Source organism: Pinus tabuliformis, chromosome 8, assembly GCF_031772625.1.
Source record: "Pinus tabuliformis cultivar Carrire ecotype Pingquan chromosome 8, CPIR1, whole genome shotgun sequence".
Taxonomy (NCBI): Eukaryota; Viridiplantae; Streptophyta; class Pinopsida; order Pinales; family Pinaceae; genus Pinus; species Pinus tabuliformis.
The window spans coordinates 857,863,182-857,873,535 of NC_142294.1; positions in this window are offsets into that span (position 1 = coordinate 857,863,182).

Below are 10,354 nucleotides of genomic sequence, written 5' to 3' on the forward strand. Positions count from 1 at the left end.
ATCAAAATAGGTGACTAAACTACTTGGAGGGGGTGTCATAGGAATGTGAGAGCTTCCCTCTTGTGCTATGGAAACATGATAACTACTCTCATACACCTCGGGAATGGGAGGATTTCCCTCCAATTGATTTGAAACTAAAGAAACCAAAAGAATCTGAGAAGTACGAGGTTCACTATCTACCGAAAAGGTACAATTAACTGAAGGTGGAGCCAAGTCTATTGTTTTCTCAACCAATGGTTAGTCGAGAATGGACTCATGAGACTCACTTTCAGAGAGAGCAAGGTTAACCAAAGATGGCTTCTAATCAATCACTTGATCAACTAGCGAAGGATTAGGGGAAAGCTTTTGATAACCAACTGAAAGACGAGGCTGGGAAGCTGTAAGGTTTTACAACTCTTTGGAAGCCTCATCCAGAAGAGGACAAAGGTGAATTGGATGATTAACTTCACATAACGTACAGGGAAATTTGACTTTTCCCTTTTTCCCATGGACCTTATTATTACTAGTTGAAGGTTTATCACCATTATGATCTCTAGAGGTTGATGAAAAATGTTGATGTGAACCTGTGGACCACACTTCTAAGACCTTGGGAATACCAAGACAATTCCGAAGAAGGTGGTCACCCTTACATAACATGAAAGGGAATTTTACTATTTGGGGCTAATTGGAAGATTTTTCTACATAAGTTTCATCTGTAGCAATGGTTGCTTGGTTCCCCCCTTGGTTATTTTGCTTCTTCTACTTCGTCCTCTTCTTCTTCTTAGATTCCTAGTTACTAGAATCCATACTTTCACAAGGCAAAGAGGAAGAATGGGGTGAATAAATAGGTGACGAAGGTAAGGAGTCAACTTTAGGATCAACATGATGTTGATGTTATTCAGGTGGAGGAGAACTCAATTGAAAAGTAGTTTAGACACTCGGAATTACCGAGGTCAAATATGACCAAACTGGAAGACCAATTGAAAATCTAGGAAGGGACAACATTGCCATATATGGAGCACTAGTATTTCCAAAAGATGAAAAACAACTAGAATTCCCATCAGAGGGGTTTCCTTGATTGGTAGACTCAGGAGATGTTTCCATCAGTATCAACCTAAGATCTACTAAGGAGTATTTTGACAGGAAGGATGTTGTTCTGTGGTTAACTAATTGATTGTAGAAATTAACAAAACAAAATAAATGAGGGGTAAGCTAGGAAAGAGGGTTTACCAAGTATTTATGAACTACAATATACACCTTAGCTGAAACCAAGGACCTAACTTACGACGTCCAATCTCCCTGAATTTTGTGTTCGGTTTATCATGTTTACAAGGCAGCAAACTCGGTTACCTGTGGCTAAAGGATATCAACCTAGTGGGGTCTCCCAATATGTTCTCGACGGTACGAAGAGCACAAGACCTTGTTAGCACTATCTAATGCGTAATCGTCCAGTGAGAGTGTTCCGATATACTTACCATACTAGAGTGCCTTCGATATACCCTAGAGTACTAGAGAACCTTCGATATACTTCTGTACTGGAATAGGATTTCACCCCTGGGATACAATGCAAGAACTTAATGATAGCTTATAGGTTTATAGACGCCGACGCCATAACACATCTCTAGCCTAGACCTCTAAATGTTTGTGTTAATTTCCAAATGCTCCTTAGATTAATTTAGTAAATTTTAATGTTTTTCTTGAATTAGGTTTCAATTTTGGGCTCAAACGATTTCACATGAATCCTCGAATGCAACTATATGAGAAAAAGGAAACCTTTCATTTCAATGAATTCGATACTAACGAGGGAAAAAGAGTTCAAGCAATTAATGCATCAAACAATATGCCTCCATTAACTTTTCCAAATGCAAAATGCAAGAGAAAAATTAAACTTCACTTTCACTAATGAACATGAAATCTGTTGAAATAAAAAATGACCTTCACTTCACTAAGATTCACTTTACTTATATGATGCTCTTTGATTTTCAAATGTTTACATGCAAGTAAGCTTCAACTAAAGCAAAAATGAAGGTTTTGATTCAAAATACTCCTAATGCAAACATGGAATCAATCAAAGTAACACCAAATCCAAAAGCACTCGATGAAAATGTCTTTCACTCTCTCTTTCAAATAGAGAAGCACATATACTCATTTCAGTTTGCAAACCAAACAATGTAATATATGTTTGATAAATGACAAAGATGGATTTCAAATGCAATATGACCTAATACACATGAAAAAAACTTTGCACAAGACAAACCGAAACCAATGTAAGTCAAGGTTTCAAGTGATCTTACCAGATGAACAGACCTAAACATTCAACAAACTAGAGACCCAAAGACACTCACAAGCGACAAGTGACAAATAATCGACCTATAAACCCTAAAATCAATCCAATTGCACTCAAACACTTGAAAGTTCAAAGGAGTAATAATTTTCTAATAAAATGAGGTAATCAATCAAAACATCAACAAAATCCAGTCATGTAGGACAAAACAAGACCTCAGGGGCTCAGACACACTAGGGTTTTACAGAGAAACCCTAGATTTTTTTCCAATCTCAAGCATCAGCGTGGTTGTTAAGGTGAAAATTCCATTGAACAGGGGATCAACACGACTATTTTAATAAAAAAAACCCTGGAAGCATGACTGTCAGATCAAAAAGTGTGTTGGGCAAGGAATGAGGCAAAAAATAAAAATAATTTCACAACCACTTCTAGACTAAGCACTCTAAGATAGCAACCAATGATTGTGTGGACCTATATCAACCCAAACTAACTAAGAACACAAGGGTCTGTCAAATTGATCAAGAGGTCAGTTGAGAAAGGAGAATGAATAGGCTATAGCTTCCCCACTGCAGTCACCATTTTGTGAAAGCAAATCCACTCTTTGGACAGAGGCGATCCCTCTAGCCCAATAAGTGGGTCTAGCAAAAAACTAAACAAACTAACATACACTTTCCTAGCTTATGTTTGACAAATGCAGAGAGAAGGAGAAACCTACTTCACTCTGATGCTAATCGCTCGATCCTTGGTGATGGCTTTGAATCTTCTACTCCAGACCTTGCTCCTCAGCTACTCTTCACGTTCGGGTACCTGCAAGGAAGATCAAAGTACTATGCAAGATAAAAGAGCATATATGGCATACATCAAACATAAACTTCTTAACAAATCGAGGAACATTAAGCTAATAGCATAAACATTTACACAATTATGGAAATTGAACATTAGATGTATCTATTAATAAGCTAAAAAGAGAAGCATACAACCTATGCCTTGATGTTGGATACCTCCTTTTGGTGGATGTCCAAGTTCAAGAAAAGACTCTTCAAGCACTCCTTTCCAAGATAGAATGGGTAGCATGTAAGCATAATCTCAACATAGGGATGCAAAAATCAACAACCAACCATTTTGGGATGGAAGGAAGTGAATTTATAGGAAGGGAGAGGGAGTTAAAGATCCGCAAAAGAGGGAGGAGGGTCCACGTCTCAAGGAGAAATCCCATGATGATAAGATCAAGAGGCCCAAATGAGAGAGCTCGACCATATCAACAACAACCAATATCCAGCTCATTGTTCTTGGAGGTTCTAGTGAGAGAAGCTTCTCCTCCAGTTTGGGAAAACCTGCCAGAAGAGGTTCAACGCGGGTTTTCCTATGAAAACCCGTGCTGGCAGTGCGAGTCAATAACTAAGCAACATGCCATCAACACGGGCAGGCAGTGGAGCAAAATGTGCTGATGCCAAAACTTAGGTTTTTAGGAAACCTTCTCCAAAATGGATTCAGGGAAGTTTTCCTTTGATTCTTTAGGGAGGTTTTGGTTTATATATCATGATGGATATGTTGCACAATAGTCAATGTTTTGGCACTTCGGGATATGGCAGGGGAAGTGAACAAGAGATATGACAGAATAATGTGTAACATAACATAATACAAGGATATGGAGAGGAATTTACAAAAACTGGGAGAGGTTTCTCTCAATAACAAGGTCATAAACAAAAACCTTCTTTGGTTTTGTAAAAAAACTCATGAATAAAGAGATGTGTTCTAATATTTGACCCCTATTTTCCAGAAATTCGGTCCCTATTCCTAGTAAGCAGTTCCAAATTTAATGTAATTGATTCTATATTTGGGGAAATGGTTGATATCGACCCCCTAAGTCCAAGGATGATATGATTGTATATGTTTTCATGAATTTCACTGTCCAAAAGGTTGGTTGGTTAGGTTTTTAGAAGAAGAGACATTGTGTACTATATTTTTCTAATACATTTTCAGTGAATGAAGGAAACAAAGGTTTGAATTTATAGGGATTTCTGTGTCATTTTCTATGGATACATGCTTCTTTGTTTTGTAAGTTATCTTATGCTATAAATCATGCTTTAAATGTGTGTCTTCCTGTTTAGCTAAACAAAATTTTGTCTTAGAATTTGCTTTAAAAGTGCTATCTTTTAGTTTGCTAAACAATTTATGTTTTCCCCTTGAATTTCACTTAGAATTCATCCTATTGTTTGATGCTCTATTTGTTATTTCCATCTTTCTTCTACTCACCCTATTAAAATGAATTTGACTGAAAAACTCCAAAAAAACTGCCTACCTTGCCCCTGTAGAAGATCCTTATTTCTCTTCATCCTATCACTAAAAAAAGATCGACTTATTTGACTGTATTTCCCAATGGATTTGTCTTCTTCCCTACCAGCAAACCTTTAAAATCTATATCCCTATGAGCACCATACCTAACCTAAAATCTAAGTGATTTAAGTATTAAACAGAGAAATCCCTCTATGAAGTTGGAAATGATAGATTACAAGCTTCTAAGTGGTTTGTAGTTACCTTTGGGTTCCTCTCTTCAACCTGGAAGAATTACATAGTGCTAACAAAAACCACTGTGCATATCGACATTTGCGTGTTTATTCGTATAGTAGTGTCTGTGCATCTCCCACCTATTCGAACTAATTATTTACCATCAAATATTAGTAATTTGAGGTTAAAACTCCAAGTTGGGTTACCATTAGTTCAAGATTGGTGGCCTCAGTTGGTATTAAATTATTGTATTAATTAGAGTATCCACGTTAAGTAATTAAGAAGGTTTCACTCTTACTTTATATAAGGGAAATTATATTTATATATAAAGAGAAACATGGATGATAACGAGAAATTAAGTGGACTCTAGTTATAAGTGAAAAGCCCACATACATAGCATTATTTGAAAAGATAGTTTAGATTAATATTACCCATTTTTAAAGGTTGGATAAGGTATATTTATTACAGATATTATTTAAAGTTAAAAAAGAAAAGAAAATATTAATTAAAAAACGTTATAAAAATAATAATAATAAAAGGGTTAAGAAAGGTATATAAAAAAGTAAAAAAAATTAAAAAGAAAAAGGGAGTCAATCTTTGAAGAAAAAAAAGAGCAGTAAACAAATGATTTCCACAAAGAACAACAGTTTTTTTTCAAAATATATTTTTTGTTCAGTAGGATATTCTAATTGTCAAGAGTCATTCAAAAATCAAAATGTGGTTTTTACAAAATGTTACAAAAATTTCACCTTAGTCAAATCTCTAAGTGATGCACAAAAATAATAAATAGCAAGAGATATAGAACAATTAATGGCAATATATGAGCAACAACATGAAGATTTTAATAATTAAATGAAGAAAATGAAATCTAAATTCCAAGTGAAACACCTATCATCGCTCCTACAAAACAATGTAATCCAGTGTACCAAAAAATTGGAGCTACAAGATCAAGAGAAAGAAAAAACAGGAAGAGTTAGACAAAACAAGAAAACGTTACAACAAGAATATAAATATCTTGTTGATAGGCATTACAAGGAAGCAATGGAAAAGGACGAAGAAATGTCTCGCCTCAAGGACCACATCGAAAAATTACTTGCACAAGCCAAGAAGACTAAGGTCACAAAGAAGGAATTCAAGAAGCACCTATCATAACAAGAAGACGAACATTTATGTTTAAAGAAACTTAATAAAAAAAATTTAGAACAAATCAAACATTTAAAACATAAAGAGAAGGATACCAAGGACAAAGTCAACAATTCAAAAAACAACGAACTTTCACGTCTAAGTAATCGTAATCAAAACCTTATTACGCAAATGAAGAAGCTTAAAAGTGACAAGAAGTTGCTAAAAGACAAGTTAGAATAACTTAATCAATAAGAAGTATCGAAATCTCTAGTCGTAACAGTCAAAGTTGAAGATAAGGGAATGAATACCGATCCATTCAATATTACAAATCAAGAAAATGACAATCCAGTTGAAGGAAAACATATTCAGAAGTTGTAGTTTAGCTGATGGAAATTCCAAGTGAAGATTTTGCAACCAATTCAGCAACATCAGTACCTGAAGCAAATTAGGAAATTTCCAAACACATGATAAGGGAAAGTCAAAACAGTAGAACTACTTATCGACATTTGAATCATAAGAGTAGACCCTTCAATCAATATATGTACCAGTATCACTCAAAACATAAACAACAAACTTATGCTCCAAGGAATATTGAATTTTTCACAATCCACTCATGTGATAACAATTCATCACAAATTTCCAGTCACTGCAAGATTCCACAAAAGATTAAATTAGGATGGTCAAATCCCTTCTCAGTTCGAAAATTTTATTTATCACTCCAATGATCTTATCAACTTGTGTCAATGAAGATGAAAAATCAAGGAATTCCACGAGATGCATAAGATTACGTAGACTAACAATAGATGATTTATCTTTTCAACAATAAGATTTGAGGACAAAGCTTTTTGAGGAGGAAGGCAATGTTATGAATAATATATATATAAAATAATACAAATAATGTAAATAACAATAATAATTTTTAATGATAAATTAACTATTAATTAGTTAATGAAGAGGTATGTCCCTAAGGACATGACCATTGGTGAAGAGGTATCTGCGTAGGTATATAAGCATGCCATCACCCTCATTGTAATCATCTCATATCATATATTTTGTAAAATTATTATATAAATATATTGTCCTATCATGGATATTTACATATTTCATATCTTTTGAGAATTCTATTAAGTTTATGAACGTTGTTCATTACATGGTCCTCAACTTATGAAGTCGTTTTGAGGCCCTAAACGATGTTTATTTGGAAAACAGGAAAACCACTAGTCTACTGCATGGGTTTGCAATCAAAATTTGTATTCCTCGAATAGACCTTTCTAACAAGGTATCATATGCGTCAAAAAAAGATCGTATGCCAAAGTTACAACCCCGGGAAGTTGATGTACCAATTTACCCAAACAAGGCCCACAAAATATTGGTGCTTCATCTCCTAGGGTTAGTCTTTTGAATGTTTAGGGTTTTCCATTTTTTCTCAATAATAAATAGGTCATCAAGCCTCATTATAACACATTTTAGAGGCATGTAGCCTCCACAACTCTTCTCCGAGATAAGTTACCATCGCCCAAGCTATTTTATTTCCATTTTGCATGTAAACAATTTTCAGTATTTTGATATAAATGAAATGAAGTTTAGTTTTCGCTACAGCTTTGTTTTTTTGTTTAAATCTGTAATTGATTTCATTCTTGCATAAACCTGGATCATTGGTATCACAGGTTTATTCTCTTTCTCTTTTTTCTGTGTTGTAGTTTCCTAGAGACAACCTTCGAGTTGAGAAAGAGATCAATGCCTAGGACATCTTAAGGTGTCTGAAAGATATATTGCTAGTATTAAATATTTAAAATATTATGAGTTAACATTTGTTCAAATATCTTATCCAAAGGCAGGTTCAATAGACACACATATATTGAGTACCCCTTTTTAAAAGAATTAGCATTTAGGTCAGGTGGCCCACATACAAAAATTGTAGCTCATTGACTGTTGCAGTATAGGTGAAAAGTAGAACATAAAGAAGAAAATAAATGTAAAAGGCTAATATCAGAAGTCTATGCATTAAACTTCAACAGAAATAGGGAAAATATGAAGTAAGTGAAATTTAGAAAAAGTGGAGCACATTTTAAGGACATTTTATCTCATAAATCAATGGTGCCATTTATCAAAACATGACATAGATGAATCCATAACTTTGTGATTACATCTAGCAGCTACAATTACATGCCTTCTTAGAGGAAATAAACACATATGAATAAATAAACAAAGAGAGGATTGCATACTACACATTTCAGCATTTGGAATCACCAAAAAATCTTTATTAATCTTCGAAAAAGAGAATTCATAACATAGTTCTTCAGACACTTGCAAAACTTGCAGGTTAGAACCGCCTCTAGAACATAAAATTCAAAACCCTTTTTAATGAGTCCCTCGCACTCTTTTATAGAGTCCCAAACGAGGACTACTTACAAAATATTCTTTCTTGAAAATCTCATATCTACCTAACCATTCTACATCTCAAGCATTCTACTGGCACAACTGTCCTAATTATAACATTGTCATGATTAACATATCAAAATATCCTCATTGTTGGCCAATTGAATCCCTTGGGAGGGACCACTGACTCTATAATTCAAATTTGGCCACAAGTATGCTCAAATTTGGCCACAAGTTGTGAGCTTAGTGTAATTTTGCTTGTCATCAAACAAAGTGTTATCCAACCAAAGTAGTTGGAAATCGTTCTGCAAAAAATTGAATATGGCCCTTCCTTTAAGGGTAGAAATATTTTCATGATAAGAATCAACCTTACTTCTTACTTCTACTAGCAGTTGTTGATGCTGTTCCTGAGAAAGCAGGATCCCTTGTAAATCCTAGCAGTTGGGTAGCTCGACTATAATAATCCTCTTATCAAAACTTGAGTCAAATGCAACTACAAATTTCAATAAATCACCCAAATACTCCTCTTCTTTGGCTTTGGTTGTCTCTTTTTGAATCAACTTAGAGACTTCAATAATAGTGTTTGTCATATCTACATTGTTCATTTCCCTCAAATCACTGGCTAATCTTTCATTGAGGTGCCTAACAAACATTTGTGTTTTTTTGGCGTTCTTACCATAGTCTTCTTCATATGCTCCAAGATTCTATTTACTTCAGAAATAATTTCATCCCAAATTATATGCCTGGCTTGGATAAGAGACATATTATATTTCAACTTATTTTTTAGTTATTTTATCTCTTCATTTGTAGTCTCCAAGTTTTTGTTAATTTGCTCCACATTTTTCCTAGTTGCCTCAAATTGCTTCTCCTTTTGTGTGATTGCATGGTTGGAATTTTCCAAATCAATTTTCATCCTTTTGAGCTCGACCTCTGATAGCTACAATTCTTTCAAAGCCTTGGTTAGTTGTTCAACGAGATTATTTGGGTTTTCTGGCACAATTATTACATAGATGTTGGAATCTATCCTCTGTTGGAGTTCTGTTATATGTTGTTTGAGGACCATCAACTCATTATTTATGTCAATTAGCTCCTTGGCTAGAATTTCTTTTTCACTCTCTACTAGGGCCATCTCTTTGGACTATACATGTTCAGATGTAGGAATTTTCATCTTGTGCCTCAACTCTTAGATTTTGGCTTGCTAGCTCTGAATTATGGATTCTACAACAACTTTATCATTTGCATTTACTCCTAATTTGACAATTAATTATCTAAAGCTTTCATTATACAAGTGGAAGGCTCTAGAGTTGCCCTTTTCTTGCTTTAATTTTGTGGAAACTTTTTCTAATATTTTATCAGCCTTACTAATGTTCAAAGCATTTTTACTCAACTCACTATACAACATTTCTCCTGCTTGTCTATGCCAATTTTTTTTTTCAAAGGAATACTAAACATATCTAGTGACAGATCCACTGTCCTGAATTGTGATCCTGATGGGAGAGACTATGCAAAAGGATGATATATGGAGAATTTCATTTGGTTTCTTTCTAGGTCCATGGCAGCTAGGAGCATGGTTTGATAAGGAATTGAATGTGTTTCTAGCTATTGCTACATTTCACCTCTAAATATTTTGTTTCTCTCCATTTTTCTTTGCCTCTCTACCCATTTAGGGCCTATTGTTAATGTACTTCCCAAAGATCCTAGGATTGCTACCTTAGTGGAGGTGGAAGTGACAGCTTGTTGAGAATATTCTAGGAGTATCTAAGCATGGATGGTCCAAATGCCTCTCAACCCACCTGGTCTCAATTTACTCATTGTCCTACTCCTCAATCTTAGCTTTCTTACTAGATGATGCCTCCTCCATCTTTGTGTCTCCAACTTCGTCCACACTTCTCTTTAGAGCCTTCTCCTTTGAAGCAGGTGTTTCAATTTCCATTTCTATATTAATGGACCAAGAATCCAAATTAGCCTTCCATTCAACTTCAAGTCTATACTCACGCTCATAAGCTGAAGTTTATATATCCCTTATCCTCTTTGATATGACACCATGGGGATCCTAACACCACACCTCTCCCATTTCAA